At 42.1% G+C, this 13635-nt stretch overlaps 1 protein-coding gene across 2 annotated transcripts in view; it reads right to left on the reverse strand.

Moving 5' to 3' along the window:
* LOC142657204 (beta-1,3-galactosyltransferase 2-like) overlaps nucleotides 1-13347 on the reverse strand; it is a 42846-nt gene extending 29499 nt beyond the window's left edge. The window contains exon 1 of one of the 2 annotated variants that reach the window (XM_075832253.1): nucleotides 13286-13347. The gene's annotated coding sequence lies outside the window, so the exon portion shown is untranslated. Of the gene's footprint in view, nucleotides 1-13049; nucleotides 13124-13285 lie in introns of those variants that run through there. The other variant, XM_075832252.1, reaches the window with a different exon arrangement.
* Between the last annotated feature and the right edge of the window lie 288 nt (nucleotides 13348-13635).

The raw sequence follows: 13635 nt of genomic DNA on the forward strand, positions 1-13635 counted from the left end.
CTAAAAATGGTCCTGATCGAAACTACAGTTCGTTACACAAAAAAATAAGTCCTCGCACGGCTTTATTGATTGAAAAATAAAAAAGTTCTGGCTCTTAGAATAAGGTAACACAAAAAGTAAATGACTTTTTACAAAATTTATTTTATTGTGCAAACGCCATAAGACATAAAAAAAAACTATAAACATCCGGTATCGCCGTAATCGTATCGCCCCGCAGAATAAAGTGAATGTGTCATTTATAGCACACGGTGAACGCTGTAAAAAAATAGAATAAAAAAACAATAGTAGAATTGCTGTTTTTTAGTCACCACGCCACTTAAAAATAGAATAAAAACGGATCAAAAAGTCGCATGCACCCCATGAAAAGTACAATGAATTCCTCAAGGGGTCTAGTTTCCAAAATGGGGTCACTGTTGGGGGGTTTCCACAGTATTGGCACCACAAGACCTCTTCAAACCGGACATGGTGCCTAATAAAAAGGAGGTCTCATAATCCGCTAGGTGCTCCTTTGCTTCGGAGGCCGGTGCTTCAGTCCATTACCGCACTAGGGCCACGTTTGGGATATTTCTCAAAACTGCAGAATCTGGGCAGTAAGTATTAAGTTGCGTTTCTCTGGTAAAACCTTTTCTGTTATAGAAAAAAATGGTATAAAAAGGATTTTCTGACCAAAAAAATTGTACATTTCACCTTTACTTTGCTCTAAGTTCCTGTGAAACACCTAAAGGGTTCATAAACTTTCTAAATGCTGTTGCAAAAACTTTGAGGGGTCTAGTTTCTAAAATTGGGTGTTTCATAGCGGTGTCTAATATATATGCTCCTCAAAGCAACTTCGGAACTGAACTGGAACCTAAAAAAAACTAAATTAGGCAATACTTTGCTTCTTACATTATACTGATAATGAGCAGTGCCCACCCCCAAGATGGCCCCAGTTTTGACCGTTTGTATAAACGGAGACCCCTATCAGACCGTTTCAGTGCCCGGTTTTCCCAAGCATACACCCCAAGAAGTGTATTTCTATTGATGAGTCCTTGGTAGATTTTAAAGGGAGGGTTCAATTTCGCCAGTACCTGCCGAGTAAGAGGGCAATGTAAGCTGTGGGAGAGTGCATCAGGGTATACCTACAAATTTAGGATATATGAAGGGAACGACAGTAGTATTCAGCCCCCAGAATGCCCCCCCCCCCCTTACTGGGAGTTAATGCAAAACTTGTGTGGGATTTGGTGCACCCACGGCTGGACCAGGGTTACCACCTCTACCTGGATAATTTTTATACCAACGTCCCACTCTTCAACTGCCTCGCTTCCAGTCCTGCGGCATGCGGCACGGCTAGAAGAAATCTGAGAGGCCTCCCTAAGACACTGCTTGGGCAAACAAGAAGGGGGGAGAGCAGGGCACAATCTAGCAGCAACATATTGTGTGTCAAGTACAAGACAAGAGAGATGTCCTTGTATTGACAACAATACATGCCCACACCAGTACCCATGTACCTGTACGAGGTACCAGTACAGAGACCCCCAAACCAGAGTGCATCCTGGACTACAATAGGTACATGGGAGGGGTGGACTTGTCAGATCAAGTCCTGAAGCCCTACAGTGCCATGCGGTGTGGTATAAGAAGCTGGCTGTGTACATCATTATCAAGAGCCTAATCTTTAGGGACCAAGAAGGGGGCATCCAGTACTTCTGGAAGCGAGGCCACACGCATCGTACCAGGGCAACACTTTCCAGAAGAAGTTCCCCAAACTGGCAAGAAGGGAAAAAGTCAAAAGAGGTGCAAAGTCTGCTATAAGAGGGGGATAAGGGAGGACACAATATATCAATGTGACACGTGTCCCGAAAAACCAGGGCTCTGTATGAAAGTGTTTTAAAATTTATCATACATCCCTTCGATTTTTAATCTACCCTGACGCACTCCGCACAGCTTATCCCCCTCATCTTTCCCTTCTGAGCCCTGCTGTGTGCCCAGGCAGCTGAGAACCCACATTACAGTTTATGGGGTGTATATCTCCGGTGGCGCATGCTGGGCACAATATATTGGACACTGAAATGGCATAGATATATAGAAAATTGTAAATCTCACACTGCACCATCTGCTGCACATTACCTTTTACACAATACCTGTGGGGTCAAAATGCTCACTGCACCTCCAGATGAATGTCTTAAGGGGTGTAGTTTTTAAAATGGGGTCACTTCTCGGGTTTTCAACTGTACTGGTACCCCAGGGGCTTCTGCATACATGACTTAGCACCAGAAAAGCTCCAGTAGGCCAAATGGTGGTCCTTTAATTCTGAGCCCTCCCATGGGCCCAAACTGCAGTTTATCACCACAAATGGGGTATTGCCGCACTCAGGACAAATTGGGAAACAAAATTTTGTTCCCTGTGAAAATAAGAAATTTTGATCAAAAATAACATCTTATTGGAAAAAATGAATTTTTTTACATTTCACAGCCCAATCCAAATACGTGCTGTGAAAAAACTGTGCGCATAAAATGGTAACAACAACCATAAATCAATTCCTTGAGGGGTGTAGTTTCCAAAATGGGGTCACTTCTGGTGGGTTTCCATTGCTTTGATACCTCTGGGGCTCTGCAAATGCGACATGGCACCCGAAAACCAATCCAGCAAAATCTGGACTCCAACAAACACATAGCGCTGCTTTCATTCTGAGCCCTCCCATGGGCCCAAAAGGCAGTTTATCACCACAAATGCCGCACTCAGGACAAATTGGGCAACAAAATGGGGTATTTTATTTCTTGTGAAAATAAGAAATTTTATCAAAAATTACATCTTATTGAAAAAATTTCATATTTTAAATTTCACAGCCCAATTCAAATACGTGCTGTGAAAAAAATGTGTAGTCAAAATGGTAACAACAACCATACATGAATTCCTTGAGGGCTGTAGTTTCCAAAATGGGGTCATTTTTTTGGGATTCCTACTGTTTTGGCACCTCAACACCTCTTCAAACCTGGCATGCTGCCTAAAATATATTCTAATAAAAAAGTGCCCCCAAAATGCACTAGGTGCTTCTTTGCTTCTGGGGCTTGTGTTTTAGTCCACGAGCACACTAGAGCCACATGTGAGACATTTCTAAAAACTGTAGAATCTGGACAATACATATTTAGTAGTGTTTCGCTGGTAAACCCTTCTGTGTTACAGAAAAAAATTGAAATTCAGCAAGAAAAATGAAATTTGCAAATTTCACCTCCAATTTGCTTTAATTCCTGTGAAATGCCTAAAGCGTTAAAAAACTTTCTAAATGCTGTTTTGAATACGTTGAGGGGTCTAGTTTTTAAAATGGGATGTTTTATGGGGGTCCGAATCCGTTAGGTCAGTGGGACTGACAGCTTCGGTGACAGCGGGTCCTGATTGGCTCTGACACAAAGAATCCAGCTGTTATTGATCACATCTAAATAATGAACATTTTGTACCTATTGCAACTATGCCAAACATAAACAATAAACATGTCCATAGGGCTCCATTAGCACGACGGAGGCTGAAAACAGGTAATTTTGGCCTCCGTCGGGCTGGTATACGTCGATATATATATATACTAATATATATATATATATATATATATATATATATATATATATATATATATATATATATACATTCCAAAGGCAAATGAACACAGCACTCCAACATACCTATATATAAGGCCATGTGCTCGTTACTAGAGGATGAATCAGTTCCCCAACTTGAATGTAGAAAAACCATAGAACAGAGTAACGGCACCAGGACTTCAGAATAGATTAAACAGGGTGGATTTATTCACCTCAAGTGAGCGACGTTTCGGTTCGTCACAGAACCTTTCTCAAGCTTGAGAAAGGTTCTGTGATGAACCGAAATGAGAAAGGTTCTGTGACGAACCTTGTTTGTTTTTTGAATGTATTAAATAGAGGTAATTGATCTCATAGATACAATTTTTGCAATTAAGCTAAACAGGGAGCCTTTACTTTGTATGTGTGAAGGATTTGCCTGACACAGCTTCTGTTTCGACGCCCGTGGTTAATCAGCCTGCATCTGTTCCTAGGTCTGCTAGAGTGACTCGATCTGCTACCACTCAGGCTGGTAGACTGAGGAGTGGGAGAGCCTAACGCAGCATGGCCAGACGGTTCTAGCTCCCGACCCTGGTCCACTTATACCTTCATTTGCTGCTTGTCCTTTGCCTGTGACTCTCCTGTTTCCTGGCTCTGCTGTTCCTGCTGTTACTATTGACCTCTGCTTCATGTTGACCCTGGCTTGACTGACTATTCTCCTGCTCTGCATTTGTTACCACGTACACTCCTGTTTTGACTCGGCTCGTCCACTACTCTGTTGCTCACGGTGTTGCCGTGGGCAACTGCCCCACTTTCCTTTGCTTTTGTGTTCCCTTGTCTTGTTTGTCTGTCGTGCACATATTGAGCGTAGGGACCGTCGCCCAGTTGTACGCCGTCGCCTAGGACGGGCTGTGCAAGTAGGCAGGAACTGAGTGGCGTGTAGATTAGGGCTCACCTGTCTGTCTCCCTATCCTGACATTACAGTATGCTTGGGGTGGTGTCGGGAATACCTGTACAAGATGTACAACACCTGTACATCGCCTAGCCATTATCCGGTTGCTATACACCTGGCTCAGAAACTGATTGCATACCATTGGAAACCACAAGGCCCACCTTTTCTGGCAGAATTCATAGAGTAAATTTACATCGCCATCTGGAAAAATTTGTGTACTTGAAACAAAACTGTGTTAAGAAATATGCTGAAATCTGGGGAGCCTGGTTGGATTCACCTGGTCTGGTGCCTCTCACACTAGTTTGAGATCGGAATCTGGCATGATCATAGATGTATTTGGACAAATGGCGGTGTATGACTCTCCTATCCTCTTCATCTTGTTGCTATGTATCATCCTGGTCTGAGGGATGTTTTTGATTTTGATATATACTCTGCTGCTATACTGATGGGATGTTGGGGGGGTTTACAGATTTTTGTATTCTTATAGTATTTTCTTGTACTATTTGTCACTTTGTGTGACATCAGGAGCCTCCCCAGAGCTAGAACTTTCCCAGGGCAAGAACACCCGAGCGACATATCCCACTGTATTCCAAACTGTGGAATATGTTTCAGTCTTCGGACATTTAGCTCTAACGGAAGGCCTAAACGCAATGTGTATAGGTCCTTACTGTCTGTAAGTTAGCAAGAGAAGGGGGCGGATGGAAGAGACTATAAGTAGAATATTGTCTTGTTTCACAGCAATTTACAGTAATGTGTATGATGGCCTCCCAAATGAAATAAGGATTAGACAAGTTGGATTTCAATATGTCAAATCCTTTTGCTCAGCCTGGAAATAAGCTGCAAAGCGCCTAGCCGTTTGTCTCCCTCTTCCCACTTAGTGGCACATGAGTGTAGACACTAAGCCGTTCCTCATGACAGTTTTAATGTGCAGTTTTGATGTATGGGGGTTTGTTTTTTTTAGCCAAGAGCAATTATTTCCTTTAAATGTGTCTTTTATGATCCACTCCTGTTTTTTGGCTACAAGAAAATGCATCGAACGGCATTGTGTGAACCTGGCCTTAGGAGGGAAATGCATGGTCACTGGTGTTCATGTCTATGCAGGGGCAGACACAGACAACTTTGGACCCCTGTGCAAAAACTGTATATGGGCCACGTTCCGCCAGCATACCTGCAATTTACATAATCTCATCTTAAAAACAAATAATGATTTTTGCTGTTATTTCTATTGAAAACAACAGGATGGGTACCATCCCTGGTGGCATAGAGCAGTTAAGAGGGTTAATGATAACATCCCTGGTTAGATGGGGCAATGAAGGGGTTAATGGTAATAACTCTGGTGGCCTAGGCCAGTGAAGGGGTTAATGATGACATTCCCGGTGGTTTCGATTTGTGCAGTCAATGGGTTAACTACCCTTACTGAAGGTTGCACAACACCTTCTTATACTCCATCTGTGACTGTAGACTCAAAATATTAAATAGACATTAGTCCATCAACAAACAAGAGTCTCCTGGGTGCAGCAATCAGTATAAAAGACGTGTCCTTGTTCCTCAAAGATATCATAATATTATAAACAATAGTTGCACTCAACCACTGTCTATATGATGCAACGGATAGAGGATAAAGCCTTTCTTTTCTGATTCCAGGAATAATAGGCAGATTAGATAGTTGCCTCCGAGCCAAACCACACCAAATTCCTTGCACAGATACTATAACATACTACTGAAGAAACAGACATCAACTTATATCAACATGTGTATGTCACGCTGTATCTAACCATGTATCGCCCGACTGACGTTGTTTATTACCCTGTGGGTATGTTCACACGGCTTATTTTCAGACGTTTTCTGGGCCGTAAACGGCCAATAAACGGCCGAAAAATCGGAAGCAGAACGCCTCCAAACATCTGCCCATTGATTTCAATGGGAAAAACAGCGTTCTGTTCCGACGGGGCGCGAAAAAGTAGTGCATGTCACTTCTTGAGACATTTTTGGAGTCGTATATTCAGATGTTTTTTATTAAGCATGTGAACATACACTTAAGGTATGTTCACACAACCTATTTTCAGCCGTTTTTCGGGCTGTAAACGTCCCGAAAAACAGCTGAAACTTTAAGGTATGTTCACACGCTTAATAAAAAACGTCTGAAAATAGTTCCTGATTTTCAGCCGATTTTTAGGCAACTCGTGTTTTTCCGGGAGTTTTTTAACGCGGCCATTTTGAAAAACGTTAAAAACCTTTTAAAAAAATATCCCATCGAAACAGAATGCTGTTTTTCCCATTGAACTCAATGGGCAGATGTTTGGAGGCGTTCTGCTTCCGATTTTTCGGCCATTTACGGCCTGAAAAACGGCCGAAAATAAGCCGTGTGAACATACCCTCATAAACACATGTCGGTCTATATATTTTTCCTTTAGGGGATGTTCACACGCTTACTAAAAAACGTCTGAAAATACAGAGCTGTTTTCAAGGGAAAACAGCTCCTGATTTTCAGCAGTTTTTTTAGCAACTCACGTTTTTCGCAGCCATTTTTGGAGCAGTTTTCCTATAGGGTCAATGAAAAAACGGCTCCAAAAATGGCTCAAGAAGTGTCATGCACTTCTTTATCGCGGGCGTTTTTTAACGCGGCCGGTTTTCAAAACGGCCGCGTAGAAAAACGGCCCGTCGGAGAAGAACGCCGTTTTTCCCACTGAAATCAATGGGCAGATGTTTGGAGGCGTTCTGCTTCCAATTTTTTGGAAAATAAGCCATGTGAACATACCCTTAATAGTAAGAGAATATTATACCATCCGTGCAAGGAATTTGTTTGTAGGCAGCTGATCTAATCTGCATATTATTCCTGGAATCAGAAGAGAAATGTGATATCCTCTATCCATTGCATCATATAGACGCTGGTTGAGCGCAGGTATTTTTTATAATATTGTGACTGTAGACTGTTCGGAGTCTATTATTTTATGAACTTCAGACATACAGATTATCAGTCAACAGGGCTGACTTGGATAACGCCATCTGTGTAATCTATGAGAGTTTTATGAAGAGTGTAAGCAGGGGGGGAAGGGATGAGAGAAGTAGGATTCTTGGTTTAAAACCCACTTGTAGCCCAGTGCATTTGAACAGGCTGCACAGGCTATATATCCATGGCCTCACCTGTATATTGCACCTGGAATGTAGCAGTATTTCACATTTTTGATAGCTTTATAAGTGTATTATAACGTACTGTCCAATATAAGTTTCCAATCAATAGAAAAGGTGCACCTAACTGTATGCCACCCCGCTTTTTAGCACATTTAGCTTGATATAGAGCTTCACCTTTGCTGCAGTCCACAACTTTGACAAATAGATGTAAGAATATTACCTTGTGTGGAATAGGAAATAAAATACCGTCACCCAGGACTAATAAAGTACTCGTAGTCATCCAGAACTAATAAAGTACTCATAGTCATTCAGGACTAATAAAGTACTCATAGTCATTCAGGACTAATAAAGTACTCATAGTCATCCAGGACTAATAAAGTACTCTCATCCAGGACTAATAAAGTACTCATAGTCATCCAAGACTAATAAAGTACTCATAGTCATCCAGGACTAATAAAGTACTCGTAGTCATCCAGGACTAATAAAGTACTCATAGTCATCCAGGACTAATAAAGTACTCTCATCCAGGACTAATAAAGTACTCGTAGTCATCCAAGACTAATAAAGTACTCATAGTCATCCAGGACTAATAAAGTACTCTCATCCAGGACTAATAAAGTACTCGTAGTCATCCAGGACTAATAAAGTACTCATAGTCATCCAGGATTAATAAAGTACTCTCATCCAGGACTAATAAAGTACTCGTAGTCATCCAGGACTAATAAAGTACTCATAGTCATCCAGGACTAATAAAGTACTCTCATCCAGGACTAATAAAGTACTCGTAGTCATCCAGGACTGATAAAGTACTCGTAGTCATCCAGGACTAATAAAGTACTCGTAGTCATCCAGGACTAATAAAGTACTCGTAGTCATCCAGGACTTTGTCCCCTTTTAATTATTTAACTTCATATTTACATTTTTTCACACAACCAGAGAACTCTGATGTCTCATTCACAGAGGTCGTGTATCACGCTACGTTTCGGGGACACACCCTTCCTCATAGTAAAAAAGGGACAAAGTCCTGAATGACTACTGGAAAGTATATTCCACACAAGGTGAATAGCCTTCTACATCTATTTGTGAAACTTTGTGCAATATAAATCACAGAATTGCAAATATGAGAACTGTACTGCAAATAGAATCCAGAAGATTACTATTCTTTTTAAAATACATTTTTTGCATACTATGAAAATCCAAGCAAACACAGCTCAGTGAATGTACCATGATGCTATTCTCCATAGCTTATGCAAAGGATTTATAGAGGGTTGTTGATATAAGAGATAGATTGATTTGAATGGCTTGATAAACAAATATTGGACATACAAAGGCATTGTTCCACCAGTTTATAGGTAAGGCCTCCTTCACACACAGAATTTTTCAGGCAATTCAAACTGCATCAAAAACGCTTCTAAAAACGCGTAAAACAGCGTTATTTAAATGTGAGATGCGTTTTTTAAGAAGTTTTCAATGCCATTTTTGAAGGCGATTTTCATTTGGTGGCATTTTGAACCGGCTTTTTTATGGCATTTTTGAAGTCCTATAGAGAAGTCTATGGTAAAAACACATGAAAAAAACTCCATACACAGAGCATGCTGCATTTAAAAAAAACGCCACTGACCACAAAATTGCCTCAAAAATGCCAGAAACAAAAACGCAGTGGTATGTAGCGCATTTGATATTTCACTATAGACTTTAATGTAACATCCGTCTGCACTAAAAATGCAACAACAGAAATGGCATTAAAAACGCCATAAAAAATGCATAAAAACGCAGCAAAATCTAGCCATAGGCCTCCTTCACACACAGAAATATTCTGGCAATTTCAACTTCATAAAAAAATGTTTCTAAAAAAGCTAGCGTAATTAAAATGTATAGCTAAGATATAGCTATATCGCTATGTGCAGCCACATACACACACTATAACGTTACTGCAGTGTCCTGACAATGAATATACATTACCTCCAGCCAGGACGTGATGTGTATTCAAAATCCTGACCACTTCGCTAACACAATCCCGACACTACAGCACAGCAAGCGTAATCTCGCGAGATTACGCTGTAAACTGTCATTTCAAACGAGATTACGCTTGCTGTGCTGTAGTGTCGGGATTGTGTTAGCGAATACACTTCTCTCCACAACGCCCACTTGGTCAAAAAGTAAAACACGCACAATTGTCCATTAAGAAACTCATTAGCATAAAGCTAATATAGGTCATAACTACGTCAAAAATGATCGTTTTTCTAAATAAAAAACACTGCTGTGATCTACATTACATCGCCGATCACATCATGAACAATATAGGCCACTTATAATGTGGTGACAGGGCCTCTTTAAATTCCGCACTGCAAGCTATTTTCCGCACAGTTGTTTTCCACAAGGTCTGCAGGAAGTTAACTAAACAGCTATAGAAACCAGAGAAAAAAAAGTCTGCTGTGGAATTCTGCAGCAAATTTGCCACGTCCGAACGAGGCCTTACTGCTTGAGCTGTCCAGCCCACTCCTATTGCCGAGCTGAAATGAACATAAACTCCCCTGTCCTCAGGAAAGTTCTCGGTGCTGGTTGAAAATCCTGACTCAATTATCAGTAATTACTGATTTTATTTTATCCATGGAAACATTTCTATTGTTATTATTGTAATGAAAGGTTTTTTATTATTTTGACATTTATCTAAAAGCCGCTCATATACTCAATCTCGGTGGTGATAGTTGTGGGCTAACAACTATCTTATGTTTATGACCAGCTCTATATAAACGAGCCACAAGCGCAGAGATTGAAGATGAACATTACAATATCATAATGTTTGTCTTTAACCCCATAAAAAAAAGTTACTTTATTATGATCAGTATAGCTAGATCTTTAGATCTGGTTTAAGAAGACCGTAAAATTGTCGCTTTTAAGCGTCTGAAATACGGCCGCAATACCTGGACCTTCAGTAGTTCTGCGGTACTGAACTAGGGTTCTATGGTGATGTAAGTTCAGTAGAACCACTGGAGTTTCAGGAATTGCAGCTGTAAGGGTATGTTCACACGCTGTCTGTATGAAGCAGAAAAACACGGGCTGTTTTTTTAGACAGATTTGCCAAACGCTTTTGAAGTGTTTAAAGCATTTTTGGCATTGTCCACAGGAAAAGGTCAAAATCTGCCTCAAAAAGTGACATGCAATCAAAGAGGGGAGTCCTCTTTTAAACTCGCCGCAGTTACGGACAGGAGGTGTCAGTAACAGCTTCTGCTTAGAGCATGAGCGCTCGCTGGAGCCACCTTTAATACAGCGATGCCAAAATTAGACGTCACTGTAGACTAGGGACCTGCACCACCCACCGTCAAAAGACAGTGGGTGGTCAGTAAGGGGTTAAAATGAAAAACAATACCATACTCATCAACCTTGGTGCTCCAGTTGCGACACGTCTCTGCTCCCATTGGCTAGTCTCTTTTTTGCCGGCCCCCTGCTTTTGACCATTTGTCCCTTGTGACCGCTGCAAACGATCACAGCTTACAGCGTGACATAGGATGAGATGTCATCCCAAGGGGCCGGCTCAACAGAGACCAGCCAATAGGAGTAGAGACGCGTTGCTATAGGAGCACCAGGGGAGATGAGTATGTGAGTATGGTCTATTTATCAATTAATTACTTCTTCTCCCCACAGCAGCAAATTTACTGAAAATCTGCACCGAATCCAATGTAACCTATGTGAAGTTACACTAAGGGCGGATTTACACGAGCGTGTGCCTTTTGCGCACGCAAAAAACGCGGCAAAATGTACTTAACAGCTCCGTGTGTCAGCTGCGTATGATGCGTGGCTGCGTTATTTTCGCGCAGCCGCCATCATTATGACACTCTGTTTGTATGTTTGTAAACAGAAAAGCACGTGGTGCTTTTCTGTTTTCATTCATACTTTTTACTGCTGTTGCGCGAATCACGCGCGTCCCACGGAAGTGCTTCCATGTGCTGCGCGTGATCTTCACACACCCATGACTTCAATGGGTGCGTGATGCGCGAACAACGCACAAATATCGGACATGTCGTGAGTTTTACGCAGCGGACACACGCTGCGTGAAACTCACGGACAGTCTGCATGGCCCCATAGACTAACAAAGGTCCGTGCGAGGCGCGTGAAATTCACGTGCGTTGCACGGACGTATTACACGTTCGTCTAAATAAGCCCTAAGGGTATGTGCACACGTAGAGTTTTCGTAAACGTCCCAAAAAACGGCTGAAAAATCGGAAGAGGAACGCCTACAAACATCTGCCCATTGATTTCAATGGGAAATACGACGTTCCGTTCCGACAGGGCGTTTTTTTTACGCCTTGTTTTCCAAAAACGGCATGAAAAAAAGACGCCTGCGAAAATAAGTGCATGTTACTTCCTGGGACGTTTTTGGAGCCGTATTTCATTGACTCCATAGAAAAACAGCTCCAAAAACGGCCGTAAAAAACGCTGTGAAAAACGCAAGTTGATACAAATACTGCTGAAAATCAGGAGCTGTTTTCCCTTCAAAACAGCTCCGTATTTTCAGAAGTTTTTTCCTGAGCGTGTGAACATACCCTACACTGAATCCGTCAGTCCCGTGAACCTGACGGGTTCAGTGTTGGCGGGTCCTGTGTGTGTGTGACACGTAGGATCCATCTGTAAACGATCACATCTAAGTTCATCGATTACAGGTGGATCCTGCGTGTCTCCGCTGTTCTGTATAGAGAATACACACCAGCTGTATCTCCAAAAGTAAAAGGAATTTTTTATAAAAACTAATTACAAAGTTACACTAAACACACTGACTAACCTAGTTATTTTTTATTTATTTTTTTAAAACAATGCCCTCAAAGGTCTACATACCCTTCAAAGTCTATAGTAAAATATGAGAACGCCTACATACAAAGCGTGTTGGTTTGTGGCGTTTTTTTTTTTTAAGTTCAGTATTCTCTGCCATCCCCTGCAGTCAGTAAAATGATAATGAGAAACGCAAGTTTTATTCTGATGAATTTATGAAGAAATTAATGTAATTATTTAGTATCCATGTCCCATAGTAGATCCAGATGTACTGCGGGTACTGGAGATGATCAGACTTTATGCCCTGTCTCCATACATCACATTTACAGCTAAAGTTTCTCAAATATTTATTTCCCCTGCCCCTATATATACAGCACATGAAGAAATGGAACGAGTTACTCACCCCCAGTAAGACGTGCTGCCAACTTCACCCCCAGTAAAACGTGCTGCCAGCGTCACCTCATGCCCACCGCAGCCAGCCAGCTTTTCACTTTTATTGTAAAGTTGTTCTCAATTACGAAGAAATACAGAAAATGCAGCGAGGGCAATGCCCAATGTCAGCTACTACCGCAGCCTGGCTGATACCCACGCAGCCCAGCGCAGATGGCAGCGTCCGTCCCTTCTCCGGAATGTTGTCCCCTGCCTGCGCCACTCACCCGCAGCTGCCATGACGAGCTCTGCGTCGTCTGGTTCACTTCCCTTCTTCTCCCTGGCACTCAGCACTTTCTGCCCCTCATCTGTAGACGACCTCACCCATTCTAACCACTCCCGGCACCATCTCTGCACGCATGTGCTGTGTCCGTCCTCTCTCTCTATGCAGCTGTGTATACAGGTCCCTGCCAGCCGCACTCACGGCTCCCTCATATTGGCAGTAGTACCCACCATCACGTACCATGTATAGCACCGGCGTGGTAGCTTGTCGCCAGGCAATATCCATCGCCACTGAGCTGTCCACATACATGAGGGCACATGTTTCATAACTGTCAGGAAGGCACGCGACAAATGTACACAATGGCGCGGATTTACTTATCTGCCTTTTAGCATACATTTATAGCAGGTCGGAAGATTGTGCCAAAGTTCTCACAGTGGCGCACACTGTATGATAAATTTGGCGCATCTTGCTAGACACGTTTCCTTATACCAAGTCTTTGTTGGCTTCGTTTTCATTTGTCGCATTTTAGGCCATGCCACATTTTTCGACACTTTTTAGACGCAGCCTATGCCAAGTCAGAGCTGTACAGA

Source organism: Rhinoderma darwinii, chromosome 7 (genome assembly GCF_050947455.1).
Source record: "Rhinoderma darwinii isolate aRhiDar2 chromosome 7, aRhiDar2.hap1, whole genome shotgun sequence".
In the NCBI taxonomy this organism is placed as follows: domain Eukaryota; kingdom Metazoa; phylum Chordata; class Amphibia; order Anura; family Rhinodermatidae; genus Rhinoderma; species Rhinoderma darwinii.